Source organism: Leucopleurus acutus (assembly GCF_964270905.1).
Source record: "Leucopleurus acutus genome assembly, chromosome: 3".
NCBI lineage: Eukaryota > Metazoa > Chordata > Mammalia > Artiodactyla > Delphinidae > Leucopleurus > Leucopleurus acutus.
The window spans coordinates 24,289,900-24,309,310 of record NC_139145.1 but is presented as its reverse complement, the minus strand read 5'-3'; the positions used below and the strand labels follow the sequence as shown (position 1 = coordinate 24,309,310).

Below are 19,411 nucleotides of genomic sequence, written 5' to 3'. Positions count from 1 at the left end.
TTCAAATATCAGGTATAAAGAATCATCAGCAAGAAAAATAATCCTATATCTCTTGCCAGAATGTGGTCAGCTCTGGGGTGCGTTGCTAGCTGAAACACACTTTCATTGTTAAGAGGATAGAGGCTGTTTAAGAGGAATGAGAGCCAAAAGATGTTAACTACGTGTATGTGTTAAGAACAGTGCTAGGTTATCTCATATTCTATATCAGCCAAGGCTCACCATTTTACATATGTGAAAAGCGAAGTTAAAAGTGTTTTAGTAGGGCTTCCCTGGTGGTGCAGTGGTTAAGAATCTGCCTGCCAGTGCAGGTGACGCGGGTTTGAGCCCTGGTCCGGGAAGCTCCCACATGCCACGGAGCAACTAAGAGCATGTGCCACAACTACTGAGCCTGCACTCTAGAGCCCGTGAACCACAACTACTGAAGCCCACACACCTAGACCCCGTGCTCAGCAACAAAGAGAAGCCACCACAATGAGAAGCCCACGCACCGTAACAAAGAGTAGCCCCCGCTCAACGCAACTAGAGAAAGCCCGCGCATGGCAAGGAAGAGCCAACGCAGCCAAAAATAAATAAATAAATCTATTTTTTTTAAAAAAGTGTTTTAGTAACTTACTAAAAGGCACGCAATCAGTAAATCTGAGCAAGAATTCAATCCCAAATCTGTCACACTGAAGTTTAAGCTAATACATGAGATTAATAAAAACAGCACTAAATTAAAAGTTCAGAGATATTTTTAATTTCATACTCTTTCACTAACGCTCTTTGGAGATAAATCATTTCTTTTATATGGGCCTTAGTTTTCACAACTATAATAGTTGGAAGCTTGACTAGATGATCTGTATGTAGTCTTCCAATTCTAAAATGTTCCACTCATTTGGATTCCTACAATAATTGCCCTTGCAATACATGCATGCTGCCACCAAGTAGCTGTACAGACTATTAGTTCCTTTTATATCCCTAGTGGGGAGTGCATTTTGACATCAGACTTACCGGTCAATAGTACAACCTGTTACTATAACTATAAAATAACAAAGTAATCTGGTATTATTTCCTGTAAAGCAGAAGCTTTACATTGTCTGTGCATCATATCAGAATCACCTGTAGGTTTGTTTGGTTGTGTTTTAACATCTTTATTGGAGTATAATTGCTTTACAATGGTGTGTTAGTTTCTGCTTTATAACACCTGTAGGTTTTTAAACATAGAGGAAATCCATAACCCATTGAATGAGAATCTTCAGAGACAGGACATGGGCATCTGGATTTTTGGGCTCCCATCATCCGTATATTTTATTTTATTTTTTGCCTATGTACAATATTTGTCACATCCTCTTGAATCTTTAAATGTTTCTTTTTGTTTTAAATTTTAGAATATTCCATAATCTTCACCTACTTTTCATAAGGTGTTATCTGTTATGTTTATTCGATCTTGTTCTTCTCCTGGTTGTCTTCTTTTTTTCCTTTTTTTTTTTTGGTGTGGGGGGGGGCCTGCCTCATGGCTTGCAGGATCTTAGTTCCCTGACCGGGAATTGGACCCCAGGGCCCCAGCAGTGAAAGCGCCAAGTTCTAACCACTGGACCACCAGGGAAGTCCCAAGACTTCTGTTTTAAATGACTTTTTTTCCCACTCTAATTCATTCCTGGGATCAGTTTCATGTTTGAACATTAAACCAACCTTGCATTACTAGAATAAAGCTACTTTGATTGTGATATATGATTGTTTTACATACCATGGATACAGTTTGTGCTTCTGTTTACACATTTTGCATGCATGTTCAAAAGAGAAACTGGCCTGTGATTCTATTCTTGTAACATTCTTTTTAGTTTTGATCTGAAGCTTATGTTGGCCTTATAAATATTTGAGCAATATATACTTTTCTGTTTCCTGGAAGATTTTTATGTAAGATTACCAATATTTCTTCCCTAAATATTTGGAAGAATTTACTTGGAAAGCCATTTATCCCTGGAAATCATTTTCTGTAAAGGTACTTAATTATACAAACAACTTTTGCAGTAGATATAGGTTTTTGAGATATGTTTTCTTTCTTGTGTTAGTCTTGTTAGCTTGCATTTTTAAAGAATTTGTCATTTTCGATGAATTTTCAAATTTATAAATATAAAATTGTCATAATTTTAACAGCTTTATTGGGATGTAATTTAAATACCATAATTTCAACACTTTAATGTATACAATTCAGTGGTTCTCAGTGTAACCACTAAAAGACTTGGGTAAGCATCACAACAATCCAATTTTAGATTTCTGTCCCCCCACAAAAAACCCATTACACATTAACAAGTTTTTTTCAATCTCCTCAACCGTCTCAGCCCTAGGCAACCACTCATCTACTTCCTGTCTCTACAGATTTGCTATTCTGGGCATTTCATATAAATGGGACCGTACAATATGTGATCTTCTGTGAGTGGCTGCTTTTACTTTACATAATGCTTTCATGGTTCATCCATGTTGTAACATGGATCAATAGATCATTCCTTTCTAAAGCTGAATGCTATTCTATTGTATGGATATTCCACATTTTGTTTATTCATTTATCCAGTTGTCATTTGAATTATTTCCAACTTTTGTTTTTAGAAATATGCTTCTATGAACATTCACGTACAAGTTTTTGTGCAGACATAAGTTTTTATTTCTCTTAGGTATATATTTAGTAGTGGAACTGCTGGGTCATAGGGTAACTCTATGTTTAACACTTGCAGGAACTCTCAAGCTGTTTTGTAAAATGGCCGCACCATTTTACATTCCCACCAGCAATGTATGTGCGTTTCAATCTCTTCTCTTACAGCCTAGCATGTCATCTATGCTGGAAAACGTTTCACATGTAGTTGAGCAGGATGAGTATTTTACTCTTTGGTTGAGTGTTCTGTAAACATTTATTAGGTCTTGTTAATTCATAGTCTTGTCCAAGTCTTCTATATCATTGTTGATCTTCTGCCTAACTGTTCTATCCATTATTGACTGTGGAGTACTGAAGCCTCTACCCAATGTTGTGCAATTATCTATTTTTTCCTTCAATTCTTCATGGATTTTGGTATTTTCTTCTTCGTGTATTTTGGTTTTACCTTATTCAGGGCAAATAGGGTAAAGATTTTTGTATCTTCCCTTTCTTTATCATAAAATGTCCCTTTTCATATCTAGTAACTTTTTTGTTTGTTTTAAAGTCTATTTTTTCTGTTATTAGTATAGCCACTTCAGCAATGCTTACGGTTGCTATTTGCATGATGTATATTTTTTCATCCTTTTACTTTGTACACATTAGACTTTTGAATCCAAGGAGTGTCTCCTATAGAAAACATTTTTTAATACCCAGTTCGACAATATATGCCTTTTGATTATACTGTTTAATTCATTAACATTTAGTTTTTATTATTGATATGGTAGGATTTATTTATGTCTATCATTTTACCTTTGGTTTTCTACATGCCTCATGTTTTTGCTTTTTTGTTATTGTTCCTCCAGTTTCCTTTTATAGTAAGTAGATATTTTCTACTGTAACATGTAATTCCTTTAATGATTTTTAACCACATTGTTTGAGTAATGGCTGCACTAGGGCTTATGTAATACATCTCAGAATCTCTTCAGATTTTTACTAGGTTCATTCCAGATAGAAACAGAAACTGTACTTTTATAGAGCTGTATGCCTTCCCCTCTTTTTTGTTTTTATTACATTTATATATGTTACATACTTAACAACATATTATTATAATAATTACTTCTCACAAGCTTATTTTTTCAAAGAGCTTAGAGAAGAAAGTTGAGCAAATAAATATTTTTGAGTTTGTCGGGTTAATCTGTTTACCATTTCTGGTTCTCTTCCTTTCTTCCTGCGGATTCAGCTTATGATCTACTGTCATTTTTATTCTAACACAGCTTTGTTCTCACTGCCTTCATTGTGCCATATCATTAAATATATGATATGTTTTTATGTTATATAGAGAACAATCCAAATATAGTCATATTGTTTAGGCACTTACTTTTAAAATTAGTTAAGAGAAGAAAGGAGAAGAAATTTGAAATTACAGTATCTTTTATAATTCCCTACACAACTGCTCTAGTCAGCATTCTTTGTTTTGTTTGTATGGCTTGAGTTACTGTCTGCTATCATTTGAAGAACTTCCACTAGTATTGCTTGTGAAGCCCGTCTGCTAACAATGAACTCACTCAGTTTCTGTTTCTGTTTCTGAGTTATGGTGAAGTATTGATGATAAGTTGTGGAGTGGTAGGAAAAACTAAAATGTGATGTGCTGTATGATGTATGTTTCACTGAAGTGTCTTGGTCAAATTCTAATGATTTATGATAGAAATCACATAAAGCAAGCATCACAATTCTCCAGGAATGTTCTGTAGAATGCTAATGTTAATGATGAATATGTGATCCCAAATCTTTCACTTGTATTGACCTTATCTCAATAATTCTTCTCCCAACAATGCCATAACTAGAGTTGAGTTCTAAAGTGTACCTTCCTCTTTTCCAATAGAAATGGTCCCACAATTTCAGAAAGTTCTCAAACGTGAAAAAGTGCACACGGCGTTTATCACATTTGCAAATGCCAATGAAAATGCTAAGGTAACACTGTCCAAAATGCAATATTCTTCTGTGAGGGCACCCAACTTTAAACAAATACACATATTCTAAATACAGCTTAGATCTGTGACATGTTTTGGCCAATGAAGTGTGAGCAGACATGATGGCCTTCAATGAGCAGCAGAGGTCTTAAATGGGCTTGTGCAGTTGGGCTCACCTCTTATGTTTCAGTGAACTCTGTGAGAAGACAGGGCCTGGGAGCTGCGGCCTCACAGTTGGGCTCCAGAGGAAGATGTGTGTTACAGACCTCAAACTGACCCAAAACATGGAGCAAAACCAGCCATCTAGAGGTCTAAAAGAGAGACACTGCAGCTAGCCAATAGGTCCAAGAAAAATCAATTCTTCTTTATGGAACTGAGTTTTGGGTCGATTTGTTCCAAAGCATTATCACAGCAAGAGCTGACTAACACAACATCCTCCAAATCATTGTTATGTAAATGGCTGCCACCATGCCTACAAGTAAGGCAATTGTGTACTCAAATTGTGAGAGTTCTTGAACTCTTGGTGCCTCTCCAACACAATGTACATGGCTGAATTTCCACAAATAAGTTCACTAATATACCACAAAGATCTCCCTAAGCTTTTATTAAATGTAATGCAAAGTTCTTTCTTTTCATTTTCTGCTTCTACGTAGTTAAGATGCTTTTTATCAATGTAAAATGGCTCTTACCTTTTGGCTTCTGTCGTGAGAGTCTTTTGAACTCTGAAACACTGTAGGATATCACCTATAAATGGAATCTAAAACATACAACAATTGAACGAATATAACAAAAAAGAAGGAGAGTCACCGATATAGAGAACAAACTAATGGTTGCCAGTGCGGAGGGGGAGGAGGGGGCAATACAGGGGTGGGGAAGTGAGAGATGTAAACTACTGGGTGTACGACAGGCTCAAGGATGTATTGTACAACACAGGGAATATAGCCAATATTTTGTAATAACTGTAAATGTAAAGTAACCTTTAAAAAGGATATAAAAATTTTTTAAAAGAGAAATCATACTTAAAATTTGAAACAATTTAAATGTCCATCAACAGGAAAATGCACATATAAATTATTGTATTTCCCTACATGGGAATCCTACGTAGTGAGGAAAGTACATGAACTAGACAGATCTTTACGTGTCAGCATGGATGAACCTAGCAAAGATAATGATAAATAAGCAAGTAACAAGAGAAAACAAAATAGAATATGATATGCAGTTTAAGACTACTTAAACATGTAGCCTACATAGAAAGACATCCATGCCACTGATGGAGACCAAGTTCAGAAGAGTGGTTACCCAGGATCAGCTGGGGAGTGGCTGTGTTTGGGAAAGTGGTCACACCAGAGACTCTTCAACAGGAATGGTAATGTTTCACTTCACACGCTGGGTGGAGGACGGCGGAGTGTCTGCGATGTTATAATGTGAGCACGCTGCATGTAAAAGCCATTGCTGACCACATCTAGGGGAACTGATGCGTGGGAGCTGGTAGTGGGTGGAGGCATCCAGAAGGTGGTGGTAGAAGAGGAACGTTGTACACGTAACGCCTAAGGCCTGACCAGAGGACGACCACCGCTCTAGAAACTGGACACAAATCCAACTTCTACGGCCAATCTTAGAAGAGAAACTGAGGCATATTTAAAATTTTAACACTTTATGTGCGCAAAAATAGATTCAATTCACGCACCACAAAGCGGAAGAGGTGAGGAGCACTCCAGCCACAGGAGCTGCACAGATGTTTATTTTAAAAGGGCAGAAGCAAAGCAAGGAAACGAGTGATTTGCTATGGCTTTAACGCCTAGTTGGTGGTTTGTGACTGGGTGTCCTCAGCGGTGTTCGTCACCCTGAGGCGCTGACAGGCTTCGATTTGGGTTGGTTTAAGTGGGCGGCCGCATCGCTAGAGCCACCGCAGGCTAACGGCCTCCTTGCAGGGTTAATTTACTAACACCAATTGTCTGAGTCCTTCCTCTTACTCGGTCACTTCACTTCCTACGCCTCACTTTCTCTTCTCTAAAGTGGTTATTCAGTAGTAAATTCTCTGTGGAGGTGTCAGGACAAAACAAAGTGATTATTAGGAACCACGATCATGTCCTGAATGCACGGAACACGTCACCGTTTGCCAACCACCGTGTCAAGCCAGCAGAAACGACAGAAATTAAGAGCTCTCCGCAGAAATTCACACACCCGTGCACCAGGTAAGGGACCACAGGCAGACGTTCACTCAGCCTTTCCTGTGTCCCTCACGGAGTTCACGCTCTCTTCTGGGCGGGGCGAGCACAGACACTTAGCGGGAGTTTAACTACGTTTAAAATGCGCTGATACAACCAGTCTCACTTTTGTTTGGATCAATCAGCAAACGCTTTTTGGAAACCCCAAATTCTCCACACCTCCTACCTTTCGCGCTGCCATAGGCTCAAAGCTGCCGACACGGCTCCTCAGGCCGCGTCGTCAGGAGAGGCGGGTCTGCGTGCTGCTCCTCAGGCCGCGTCGTCAAGGGAGGCGGGTCTGCGTGCGGACGCACGGCGAGCTCGCGGAAGTCCTCGAGCCCCGCCCCCACGGGCCCGCCCGGAGGCTTAAACGGCAGCCCCGCGGCTCGGGAGGGCATTGATGCCCGCGCCAACACCAGGCCGCGCGTGGGCTCTGGAGCGCGGCATGGAGGGCCCGGCCTAGCTGGGGCCCGTGGCTCTATGTCTTCGGGCCGCAGCAGCCGGGCGGTGGGCGCCCGAGGGGCCGGGAGGCGAGCCGGGACCCACAGGAGGATGTGGGCATCCTGTCTGCAGCCAGCGTCCCCGAGGCCGCGCTCAGGCCATGATCACTCGGTGAAGCTGCGCCCGGACAGCGCGGCCGACTCCTTCTCGCGCTCTGAGGACCTGTGCGCGCTGCAGGACTCGGTGCCTCTGCCCTCCGTGCGGGCTTCCCTGAGGGAGGGCCTGCTGGACTTAACGCCTTCTGCCTCCGCGGGTAGACTGGGCGCCGCTCCTGAGCACCCTCTGCCCCTGATCTGTATCCAGAGCTTCTTCCAGCCACGGCTTGTCGAGACAGGTTTGTACTTCCCGCTTCCAGGGGCCCTCGTGTGGGCGCTGAGAAGCGGGATTTTAAATGGTTAACGGTGGAGGGTGGGCACTAGAACCGGTGCCCAGTGCCCGGGTGTACGTGCACTAGACGGGGCGTGCGGCCTAGGACTCCTGCCAGTTCGGTGACCCCGGCCGAGTGCCTTAAGGCTTCAAGGTCTCAGTGTTCTCATCTGTAGCATGGGCTTCACAGGACCCAGCCTCTGTGGCGGTTACAAGGATGCACTGTGTTAATGCTTCTAGACTCTACAAAGTAGAACACTTAGCACAGTTTGGAGCATCGTTAATTGTTGCACAGATGTTACCTGGTCTGTTGAATGACTTTGCCTGGTACACACCAAAGCGATTAGGAAATGGATATATCCCAGCTTCATTTCCTTTCCATTCAAACAGGGCTCAGGAAAAAAAAATTTTTTTCAATAGGTGTATCATATATAGTGGAAAGAGCACCGGTGTCAAGGCAGCTTAGGGTTTGAATTCCAGGGCTGATGCTCTCTGTGGCCTGGACAGGTTTCTTTTGCACTACAATCCCCACACTTGTAAAATGACATTAAAAATCACTCTTTCTGTGGGTTCTTAGAATTAATTAAACAGGTTATGTGTGTAAAGTATCCTGGCACTTGAATGAGTTGTCAGAACCAAGGGCTGCTGGAGACCATGCTTCTGCCCTAGGTAATCTTCCCTTCTGCTGGGCAGCAAGTAAACACAAGCACAGGAGTCAGTGCTCTGGAAGAAGTGAGTTCTGCTGCTACAGAGCACAGAATCTCTTTTTTCTTTGATTTAATTTTTATTCTATATTGGAGGATAGTTGATTTACAATGTTGTGTTAGTTTCAGGTGTACAGTAAAGTGATTCAGTTATACATATATCCATTCCTTTTCAGATTCTTTTCCCGTACAGTTTGTTACAGGATATGGAGTAGAGGTCCCTGTGCTATGCAGTAGGTCCTTGTTGATGATTTTATATATAGTCGTGTGTATATGTTAATGCCAAACTCCTAATGTATCCCTCCCCGCCATCTTTCCCCTTTGCAGAGCACAGAAACTTGGAAGGGAAAGTTCAGGGTAGGATTCTTGGAGGAAGGGCTGTCCTCTCTAAGGATATGTAGAAGCTCCTGGGGTGGCAGGAGAAAGCAGTGTGTGTTGAAGTTTGAGAAATGTAAGAAAATATGGCAAAACTAATGTACAGGGCTGGAACTCAGGGTTTGGGAAAGAAATGAGAGTTAATACTGAAAACTTAGTGGGGCCCAACAGAAAGGCGCCTTGTTTGTCCTGTCAGAAGTTTGGATGTTTATCCTGAAGGCTGCAGGAAACACCAAAGAACAGTGAAATGGAATTCTGGTTTAGAGACTCACTTGGACCTCCATGTGGAAGGCAGTTGATTGGGTGCAGGGTGAATTGTAATCTAAGGGTCCCACTTAAGTTATAAAAGGTGGGACCGGGTTTTGCAGATCTGAGAGAGAATGGGTGAGACCTGGTGAGCAGTTAGAAAAGGGAGGGCAGCAAGCGTGGGTGATAGTTCACAGCTGCATCTTTTTGAGAGCTACAGAGCACAGTAGAAAGGGATTGGGGGTGGCGAGAGGATCTTCCTTCATCTTCAGTGCTTTAGAGGGGCCTGGTAGACAGGTCTGGGCCCAAGGTACAGATGTGGGCTTTTGGGAGGACAGGTGTTTGAAGGCATGGTAGAGACTTAGGTTATCCACAAGAATATCCAAAGGATCATAGGTCTGAGAGTTTTTTTAAGTGGGTATATTTGAGGATGTTTATAAGCTGAGAGAAAGTAGCCAGCAGAGGAAGGGTGTAAAGATCTAGGAGAGGAAGTGATTGTTCATTTGTTTTTGAAAAGCTGAACACTTGTCGTGTGCCTGGCCCGTTTCTAGGATCTGGGGTTCACACCATCTGTTATCTCTTCTGCAAGGACAGTTCAATTCATGCCCTGGTGAACAGAAGTCAGATTATTCTTTGCATCCCATCCAGGTGTAAGAACTGTTTTGTACCTCTGAAGGGAAGCAAGCTCTATCCTTTGGTCACCTGCTGATGATAATAGCATTGGCTGAGACCTGACCATTTACAACGAAGGCACTTCTGTAGGTAATAAGTTCCAGGAGGGCCCGAACTGAGTATGTCTGTTTCAGCATTTAGCATGGTTTAGCATCTGAGAGGCCGGTACATTATTGGCATATAGTAGACTTAAAAATGAACATTTGTGGATTGTCTGAATGAGTGGATTTGTCGATTCACATCCTATTTGCAGGTCCTATGCCCTGCAATGGATTTTCAGTGTCAGGTTGTGACAGTATTTATGATGGGGATTGGCATTGTTCCCTATCTAATGGATAAAGATTACACATGAAAGGACTTTACAGTGACATCTCAAAAGCCTCATAGGAATTACTTAACAAAAAAATAAAATTGGATTCTGTATAATTTTTAATTTGTAAGCTGGCCAGAACACTGGTATTTCAGCCAGTCCTCTGGTAGTTCCGATGATGTCCCCATGATCACCCAGGCATAATCAGAATGGCTTTAGGATTTGAGAGCCAAAATGTTCCTCAGTATTTACTGCTTTGCATAGTCCACTTAAGAAAATGGACTATTGAAAAAATAGCTTCAGACACAATATGGCATTTTATGATTTAGCATGAAATCTGAGAAATATAGAGGTTATCTGAAGCCTGCAATGGTAAAGTTCCCTCTGCTATTGAAGTTATTGTCTTTAAACAAAGATTCTACATCACTAATGCTATATATATATTTTTTATGATATTCAGGTTAATTTCCTGTTCTCTCTAAGGAAGTAATTGGTTGCTTGGTATGAGAGATGGTGTGGCTTCCAAAGGTGAAAAGTATTATTTTGTTGTAATTTCCAGCTACCTAAGGATGGGAGAGGCCCAGGACACTGCAGTCAGTATATTATGTGGAGCAGGTTATATTGTGGTTTATTTATGAACTTTTACATGTTTATTTTCTTTTTTGCGGTACGCGGGCCTCTCACTGTTGCGGCCTCTCCCGTTGAGGAGCACAGGCTCCGGACGCTCAGGCTCAGCGGCCATGGCTCACGGGCCTAGCCACTCCGCGGCAGGTGGAATCTTCCCGGACTGGGGCCGAACCCGTGTCCCCTGCATCGGCAGGCAGACTCTCAACCACTGCGCCACAAGGGAAACCCACATGTTTATTTTCTATGCAAGTTTGTGTGCTCCTTTTTGAGTTTTGGTAGATAAGTGTTTTGTAACTTTGGAATACTTGGAGTTATATATATATATATATATATATATATATATATATATATATATATATAACTTATATATATATATTTTTTTAACGTAGTAGTTAAAGCCGTGGAGAGTGTACTAGTCTACCTAGGTTCAAATTCTGGCTTTACCCTATGACTTCCCTGTGGCTTCCTCTGCTCACCTATTAAAATGGAGGATAATAAGACTGCTGTGGTGAGTTCCTTACTAAGTGCTATTTAAGCATTTGCTATAATGATCCTGTATACTCGAAGGCAAGGAACTTGCCCCTTGATTGTCTCTGTATTCCTAGTGTTTAAGAATTCCTAGTGCTTTCCTAGTGCATTGTCTTAGGATAGAGATAGCTCAGTATAGTTCTTCTCACTATAAAGTACTGTTACGTTGAAAGTCTTTGCTTATGTACTAATAATCTATGACATATCTGCTGAGGACAAGGAAAGGAATAGTTTTAAAACTGCAATGGATAACAAAAGATTGTATGATGTAATGCCTTTATTATGTAATTATAAAACTAACAAATGATCATGGTAGAAAATTTGAAAAACTCCTAGACAAAAGAGGTCAACAAAATTTGGAGTAACTTTCAGAGTGTAGAGTTGTCCATGAATATTAGTGCTTTCATTTTTTCTAGGACTTTAAGTCGACTCTGCTTCTTAAGAGTGTATTCCTGATATTTTATTTTAATGATGTTTTCATCATGGGGACACACACACACAGAAATCTGTTAAAAAAAAAAGAAAGAAAGACATGTAAATTACTGATGTTTCAGATAGCCACATGAACTAAAGTGAGAAAGGTCAACAAGCTGAAAGAATGTGGAGTAGCATCTCCTTAATTGCTTACATAACTCTGATAATTACCTCTTTGTGGATAAAGTAATTAATGGGGAATCTAATTCAAGAAAAATGTATGAACTTCAAGCCTTCTCAAAGCCAAGTATTTCTTTCCACAAAAGGTTACTTTCCACGGCGTGCTTCCTTATTACCAGACAGGGAAAGAGTATTGTATGGCAAAGGATCTTCCTGAAGAAGCGTGCTTCCCACACTGATTGTCATAAATGACTTCGGAATTACTGTTGCTGTATTACCAAAATCTTAAACTAGGATATTTTTGACAAATGCGGTCCTTAGTTAATTTTTAGAGCTACAAACTGTCAGATGGCTGTGAAATAACAATTGTCTGGCTATTCTTCAGGGTGATCACAATATGGTAATGACCTTGAGGTATCATTGAAAAGCAGGAAGGTGTGAGTCTTCCTTTGGTGCCAGAGTGAAATGCGAGTTGGAGTTGGAAAAGAGGCCCACAACCAAGTGATAGAGAAGGAAATGTGAGGTCATTAGAGAAAAACCAGGTTGAAGTTAAGGTGAAGAGGCATGAGGAAATGGTCAACTGTTACAGTATTACAAAGATCATCAAGAAGCATATCCATGAATGTGGTTTGTATTGCAATCTGCTGAAAAAGAGACAAATATCCTGGCCTGGCCTTCATGGAGATTATATTTTATTGATTCTGATAATAGATTATTGTTGAAAAGGGCCTCCTATAAATTATAACCATGCAAAGGCAGCAAGATAAATTTATTTTTCTTTATGTATGTGTTTCTCATTCCTACTCACTTCTCTCTTAGGGGAAGAGAAAATCACACACACAAAAAATGTCAAGTCTCAGCTATTCCTTTTCAAAATAATTTTTTTCCAAATTCCAGTGGAGGCAATAGGTTAACTGTTAAGATTTGTAAGGCTCAAAAAGCTAGATTTTTACAAAGAGTAGCAAAATTTTATTACATAAATAATAGCTTTGGAAAGAATATATGATGATGAAAATTTGGCAAAAGCTGGCTTTTGTTCCGTGAATGACTTCACTGTGTTGGGAGAAGAGGCAGAGAAGAAATCAAAGTAATTAAACATGGGGTGAGTTTTCCTGATAGGGGACTCTAGTGCTTTAAAATAGACTAGATAATCCTAGAGATAATCTGAGGGTAGAACAGACCAATGCCTCATTTCCAATCTGGTACCCTGGAAGAAAACAGTATATTTTCTTTGAGGTCTTGAGAGGTTTTTCTTCAGTTTTGTTTTGGTTTTGGTTCATTTTGTAATCAACCTTATTAAGGTATCATTTACATAAAATAAAATGCAGACATTTTTAGTCAACGGTTCAGTGACTTTTAATTAATGTATACATTTGTTTAACTACCACCCCCATAAAGATAGATAACAATCCTAAAACCCTAGAAAGTTTCCTCCTAGGCTTTTGCAAAAGTATCCCCATCTCCCACCCCAAGGCAACCACGGATCTGTTTTTTATCTTTAGAGATGACTTTTGCCCAGTTTACAATTTCATGTAAGTTGAATAATACAGTGGGTGCCCTTCTGATCTGGCTTCACTTGCTCAGCATATGGTTTTTGAGATTCATTCATGTTGGGATGTTTTAAACCAGGACTTTAGCCTGGGTGGCTGATGTTGTCTGAAGGCACCTATAGGTACATCTGAGTCTCTGGTATTGTCACTGTCTGTTCTTGGCTCTGTATTTTCAACTTTACTAAGAAGCACAAGGTTGAAGTAAGGAAGATCATTGTCAGTATAATGGAGGTGAAGTGGGTTCTGTTATATAATATTCTCAGCATAAATTGACCTGCTTGGAATCATTGTGTTGGTAATCAACAAGGATTCTCTTCCTCCAAAAGCCTTGATACTATAAAACTTCTAACGGACGCTGTCCTAGGACCCTTCTTTTAGTTTTCATTTTTTGGGAAACATTTCTGGAAAAATCAAATGCTCGCAACCTGAGAGAAGCAATTATTCACCTGAAGGCTAACTCTGCTAAAGTTGAGTTGTCCGACCTTTACATGCTGATAGAAGCCAAATAGCCTTGCAAAACAATGCTCTCTTATTGGATATAAGCATATAGATTGTTTAAGATGGACGTGTATATGCAGTAAAGTGAAAAAACAAAGAATCTTTGAGTTTCCCTTGCTTGGTTTTTTTTATTTTTTCATTTAAGTTTCTATAGCGTATGCTAATAGTTCATGGAAACCTCAATTTAGTTTTAGGTCCACTCTACATAAATGTTGAAGTACTCCATACCCACCTTTTTTCTACCTTCCTTCTTTTCTTCCATCTTTCCTTTCTAACGTCTTATAATCCATTATACTTAATCCTGCATTTGCTGAGGTGGCAATTAGTGTAGGAAAATTGAAAGCACTGTGAAATTTTGCTGTTCAGAATGCATGTTGACCAAATTCTATATTGAGAAAAGGTCTGAATTTACCCAGAGTAACCCTTTCTCAGCGTCTTTGAATAAAGGCCGTAGAAACTGGGCTATATATAATATCCTGACAGGTATGTAGAACTCGTAGCAATTGCCCTAAAGAGCTTACCTAGCATAGATGCATATGAATGCATTTAATGATTGTTTTATTGGCAGCAGTGCCAACATACACAGTCTGTTTTGTTTTATATCATTCTCATTACCTGCTGTTTACCACTGTATAATGGTAATGGCGTGGTATCTATGGCTTGTGAATTTCACGGCCAAATAATATGTAATTTATTGCATACTTCAGTGTAGAAGATGGAGACTCCATAACTTTTCATGTGCTCTTTGCCCCTTTGGAATGTATTACACTGAGATCAGTCAAAGTAATAAATTTATTTCAAATGTGCGTGATAGCTAAACATCAATTAGGACTGATGGGCAATATTTCTTCTTCCAGCAACATAACAGTTTTTAAAGACTAAGCCATTGAACGTGGAGTCACTGAACATGGGACTCAGTTAACTGGGATCCTTCTTAGAAAAATAAAGGACAACTTGAATTGGATTTGTGTGGCTTATTCAAGTAGTAACTAATCAGCTACATCTTGGTGAACTTAATTTGTCACAATCGTTTGGTATTTTATTAACTCTCTTCCCCTTCTTCCCCCGACTCTCACGAGAACGGATCATGAGTATCTTAAAACATACTAAGTCGTCTTCCATCCCTGTTAATCTAACTACAGAAGCACACTTTCCTTATCTAATGCAACTTACTGTCTTTTAGAGTGGCTGGGGTTTTAATTCTCTACAAAATTAAAACCAGCAAAGAGAAACATTTTCAAGGAGCCACACATTGTAGAGCTTTAGAAAGAAGACTTTAGAATTAAGGGCAAATATATCGATTTATAGCTAAAGCACCTGAGGCCTAAAGTAGGCAGGTAACCATCAAGGTCAGGGAAGGGGTTGAAGATCAGGTTTCAAGCTGAGGAAGAGTCTACAGGAACTCAATCTGAGCAGGTCGGAAACTGAAAGGAAACCACAAATGTTCTGGGAAGGCTGGCATCTGGCCTCAAGTGTGGGATTCAGACAGGGAGTGGGCCTGGGGGAACTGCGCTTCTGCAGTAGGCAGAGAAGTCCACCTCCCCTCCGGAAAGTGCCACTGACATCAGGGAGTTGAGGGGAAAGAGCAATGAGTTCCAGTCCACCTGAGAAAGCAGGCCAGTCTGATTAACTCTGAATTTAGGCTTATTTCAGATACTTCTTGAGAAAGAACTTGGACAAGAGCAAGTCCCACGCAGCCTCTTTTAAATCCATGCCCAGTATTTTCTGGTGGAGCTGCTTAAACCCTCCAAGTGACTCCAGTATTTTAATTTCACTCTGTATTTAATTCCGACAGTTCTATGATTGATTATTTAATGGGCAAATAAGTAGGGTCACAAAAGAGTGTGAATGTATTTTACAGGATGAGGATGGGCGGAGTGGAGCAGTCTGGAACGGGACACCAATAAAAAGGGATCTTGGTAAAGAAGAACGTCTATTAGAAATGGAGAGGAATTCCCAAGGGAATTAGTGCCTGACACCACGCCCTTCTCTCTGCATGTTTAGAAGCTAGTTTCTAATTTTATTTTCATAGGAGATGTCCCTGTGATGAATTGTCTTTAATTCCATACTATTTTCACATGGACATATTGTGAAGTTTGTGTGAGAGAAAGCAAGTATTAGAATTTGTCTTGCAAGCAGCTATAAGCACTGCCTGTAACAGTCTAGGATAGAAGGAAAGGAAAGGAAGGTGGAAACAAAGGAGAAAGACAGCTAATGATGCTGGAGTCTCTCGCTGGGATTTGTGGTATCTCGTTTTGAAACTAAGTACAGAAAGTCAGAACTTGACTGATTGTTTCTTGGTCACTATTTGTTTTCATTTTTGCTTTTTTCTTGCTCTCTCATCAGTTATTCCAGCCAGTGCCATGTCATTTTCAGTTTCAGTAAGCATGCTTGTCTTGTTTCCATTTGCATTATTCATGCAAACCTTGATTGAACTGATGACCCCGGGTTATCACGGAAACATTAGATGCACCAGTGGATACATTTCTTAATTTTAGAAAAAAATTACCGAGTGAAGGTTAAAATAACTCCTCTTCAATTTGTCAGTTAAAAAAACTTCTCCTAACATACAATACCTCATTGCCTAACAATGCCAGATAAATGAAGAATTCCTATGTATTCATGAATGCAGGCTAGTCTGTATATGTTTTGGCAGGTATGACCGTTACCGAGGGTAATGGCCTTGTTTGCTGGCCATGTCCTGTCTCCTAGAAAGTTGTACTTTCCGTTTTCTTTCAGTTGGTCCATTGGATATCAGAGGTGAATTTATAAAACTATACTTCCTTTTACACTTACTTTGTTTTGTTTTGTTTTGTTTTACTTGAAGTATAGTTGATTGACAATGTTGTGTTTCAGGTGTACCGCCAAGAGATTCAGATATATATATTTCTTTTTCAGATCCGTTTCCTTTATAGGTTATTACAAGGTATTGAATATAGTTGCCTGTGCTATACAGCAGGACCTCGTAGTTTATCTACTTTATACATAGTATACACTTACTTTGTGTGATCCACGCTGGTCAGACCACATAATTATTTTCACATCTGATATAATTTTTTCAGGTCCAACCTCAAATCTTTGATGAGAAGATATTTTAAAATAAGTTTAGCATGTGTGTGCTCTAAATCCAACAGTAGTTATTAGAGATATGATTTTGCACTAGGTATTCCTCTCTTTTTTGTTCTTGGCCAACCAATTGAAAATTAGGTTTTATTTTCTGGTTGGTTTGCTAGATGTTTATGACTATAATAAACGTGTTAAATTTTCTCTCATATCTTAAAGCACAATCTGAATTAGCAATGGATATTGTGCTGTACATAGGGGCTGTGATATAAATATAGTTTCTAACTTCAAAAACATATAGCCTAGAAGGGAACACAGACACATATGCAGCAATTATGGCAACTGCATCTGTTTACTAAGTGAAATAGTACTGAGATGCATAAAGTGCTAGCAAGCCTTGAACAGGCAAATCAGCTTCAAAAATAGATGCGCAGTTCTTTAAAAATCTTTTTAACATTTTTGCAGCTACATGTAGAATATAACTTAGCATAAAAACGGTATGGGTTTGAGGATATGGGGCGGGGGAGGGTTAAGCTGTGACAAAGTGAGAGAGTGGCATGGACAGATATACACTACCAAACACAAAATAGCTAGTGGGAAGCAGCCGCTTAGCACAGGGAGATCAGCCTGGTGTTTTGTGACCACCTGGATGGGTGGGATAGGGAGGGTGGGAGGGAGACAAAAGAGGGAGGGGTTATGGGGATGTATGTATATGTATAGCTGATTCACTTTGTTATATAGCAGAAACTAACACAGCATTGTAAAGCAATTATACTCCAATAAGGACATTTAAAATAAATAAATAAGTAAAAGAAGACTGACTCATGCAATTAAAAAAAAAAAGAAATTCTCTTGTCCTGGATTCAAGAGAAGGGATGAAGTAAAAGGATGAGGAAGAACAAGAAGAGGAAATGTGAGTGTGGAGAGGGTAGGAGGAAGAGCAGAAGGCAAATAAGTGTATGTGCTTCCCTTGCCATCCCTGACTTTTTTTTTTTTTTTTTTTTTGCGCTACAGGAAAACCCAAAAGCCAGAGAAGAGCACGGAGGTGTTCACCACTGCATGTGAACAAAAAGGTGGAGAGAAGAGAATGGTGGTAATCTGGGCAGGCAACTGGAGGGTGACCTGAGTGCATCTCACCAGGGAAGAGTCCCGGTTCCATAGAACCCCTGAAGATGCCAGGCTCTTATGTTTAGATGGGGGGCCGAAGGCATCTGTGGGGTCACCACATACATCACTCCTGGAGGTGTTGTTCACATTGTGTTCTTTGTAAAGAGTGTCCCTGGTGAGGTTCAACATCTCCCTCTGCAGGACCCAGCCTTGCCCTCCCAACCCGCCGAGGTCAGCAGGCAACATCCCCAGTAAATCACCAGGTGTGGTGAGATATCTGAAGTGGCCCTGGTGCCCCCCAGTTCAGGCGTCCTGGGGAAAGGGTGAGGAGGACAGAGGCACCGGGGCTTCTTCTCACGCAAGCAGACAGCTCACCTGGCCCAGCGCTGCTGCATCCCTGTGGGCACGCGGTAGCCCTGGCATCCGGTAGGGGACACTGCAGGATCCACACCTGGCTGGGATTTGCCCACCCCCTGGGACCTCGCAGCCTCTGTGGAGCCCCACTGAAGGGCCTGGGTCACCTCATGGCACCATTTCTCAACCTGAGGTTCTATAGATTTTCCATAGATGTGTAAAAATTGAATACAACACACACACAAAATGAAGGCAATTCAAAGCAATGCTAATTTAGGATGAGTTAAAGGGCCAGGATTCCAAGTTAATTATGACCTTAAAATTAGATAACAAATACATCTGGTTTTATTACACGCTGAAAAGCAGTGTCTTCTACAAACTTTTCATGTTGGGATACAGCAAAGCTATAGAATTTATGATTCTATGACCACAGCATCAGGATATTTTTAAATTAAAAAGCACAGGCAAGTTTGGCTGGGGTGTTAAAGAAAGAAAAATGATTATTAGGGGAAAAGGGAACATTGCGGTTCTCTGCCCACTTCCACTGTGCTGGTCTCATGATGGGCCGTGTTGCGTGTGGGCTGGAGGGACAGGGTCACTACTCCCACCTGTGTCATCAGACCTCCCACTCCTCACAGCACCCAGGTGGGAGGGACCCACACTTTTCACCCTGGAGCCCCAGAGCCTCCCCTTTCCTCTGCATCACTTTCACTGTTCAGGGGACCAATCACTTGAACGCCGCCCGGCCAAATGCCCAGGTTAAATCGCCCCTGTAGGACAGGTCTCTCTGCTACCAGAACACACTTGGCAAAGAGCAGCAAACAGGCCCCAGTGCCCTGGGGATGTGAGCCCTGGGGGATGTCAGGGCCCAAAGTCACTTGCAGGGTCTGAGTAGCCCCCTGGGTCCCACACACCGACCCCAGGAAGCCCACCTCCCCACTGACTCCAGTCCCTGCCTTTGTGTGGCAGGTTCTGGTCTGACACCTGTGACGACTGTGACCTGGAGGCCTCAGCCTGAGACTCAGAGGGGATGGAGCTTGTGAGGCGTCTGGCAGCTTAAATGAGACACGAAGCCAAGGAAGGAGGGCCGCCTCTCTGCTCCCCCTCCGCTCCTGAGTCAGCTAGTGAGTG

The 19,411-nt window shown here is 41.0% G+C and overlaps 1 protein-coding gene across 1 annotated transcript in view; it reads left to right on the top strand.

Annotated features, from left to right (window-relative positions):
* The window catches only part of LOC309960018 (metabotropic glutamate receptor 7-like), a 238,919-nt gene extending 221,055 nt beyond the window's left edge, over positions 1–17,864 (top strand). Inside the window, exon 4 of the mRNA XM_082836568.1 lies at positions 17,834–17,864. The gene's annotated coding sequence lies outside the window, so the exon portion shown is untranslated. The remainder of the gene's footprint in view (positions 1–17,833) is intronic.
* The last annotated feature ends 1,547 nt before the right edge of the window (positions 17,865–19,411 follow it).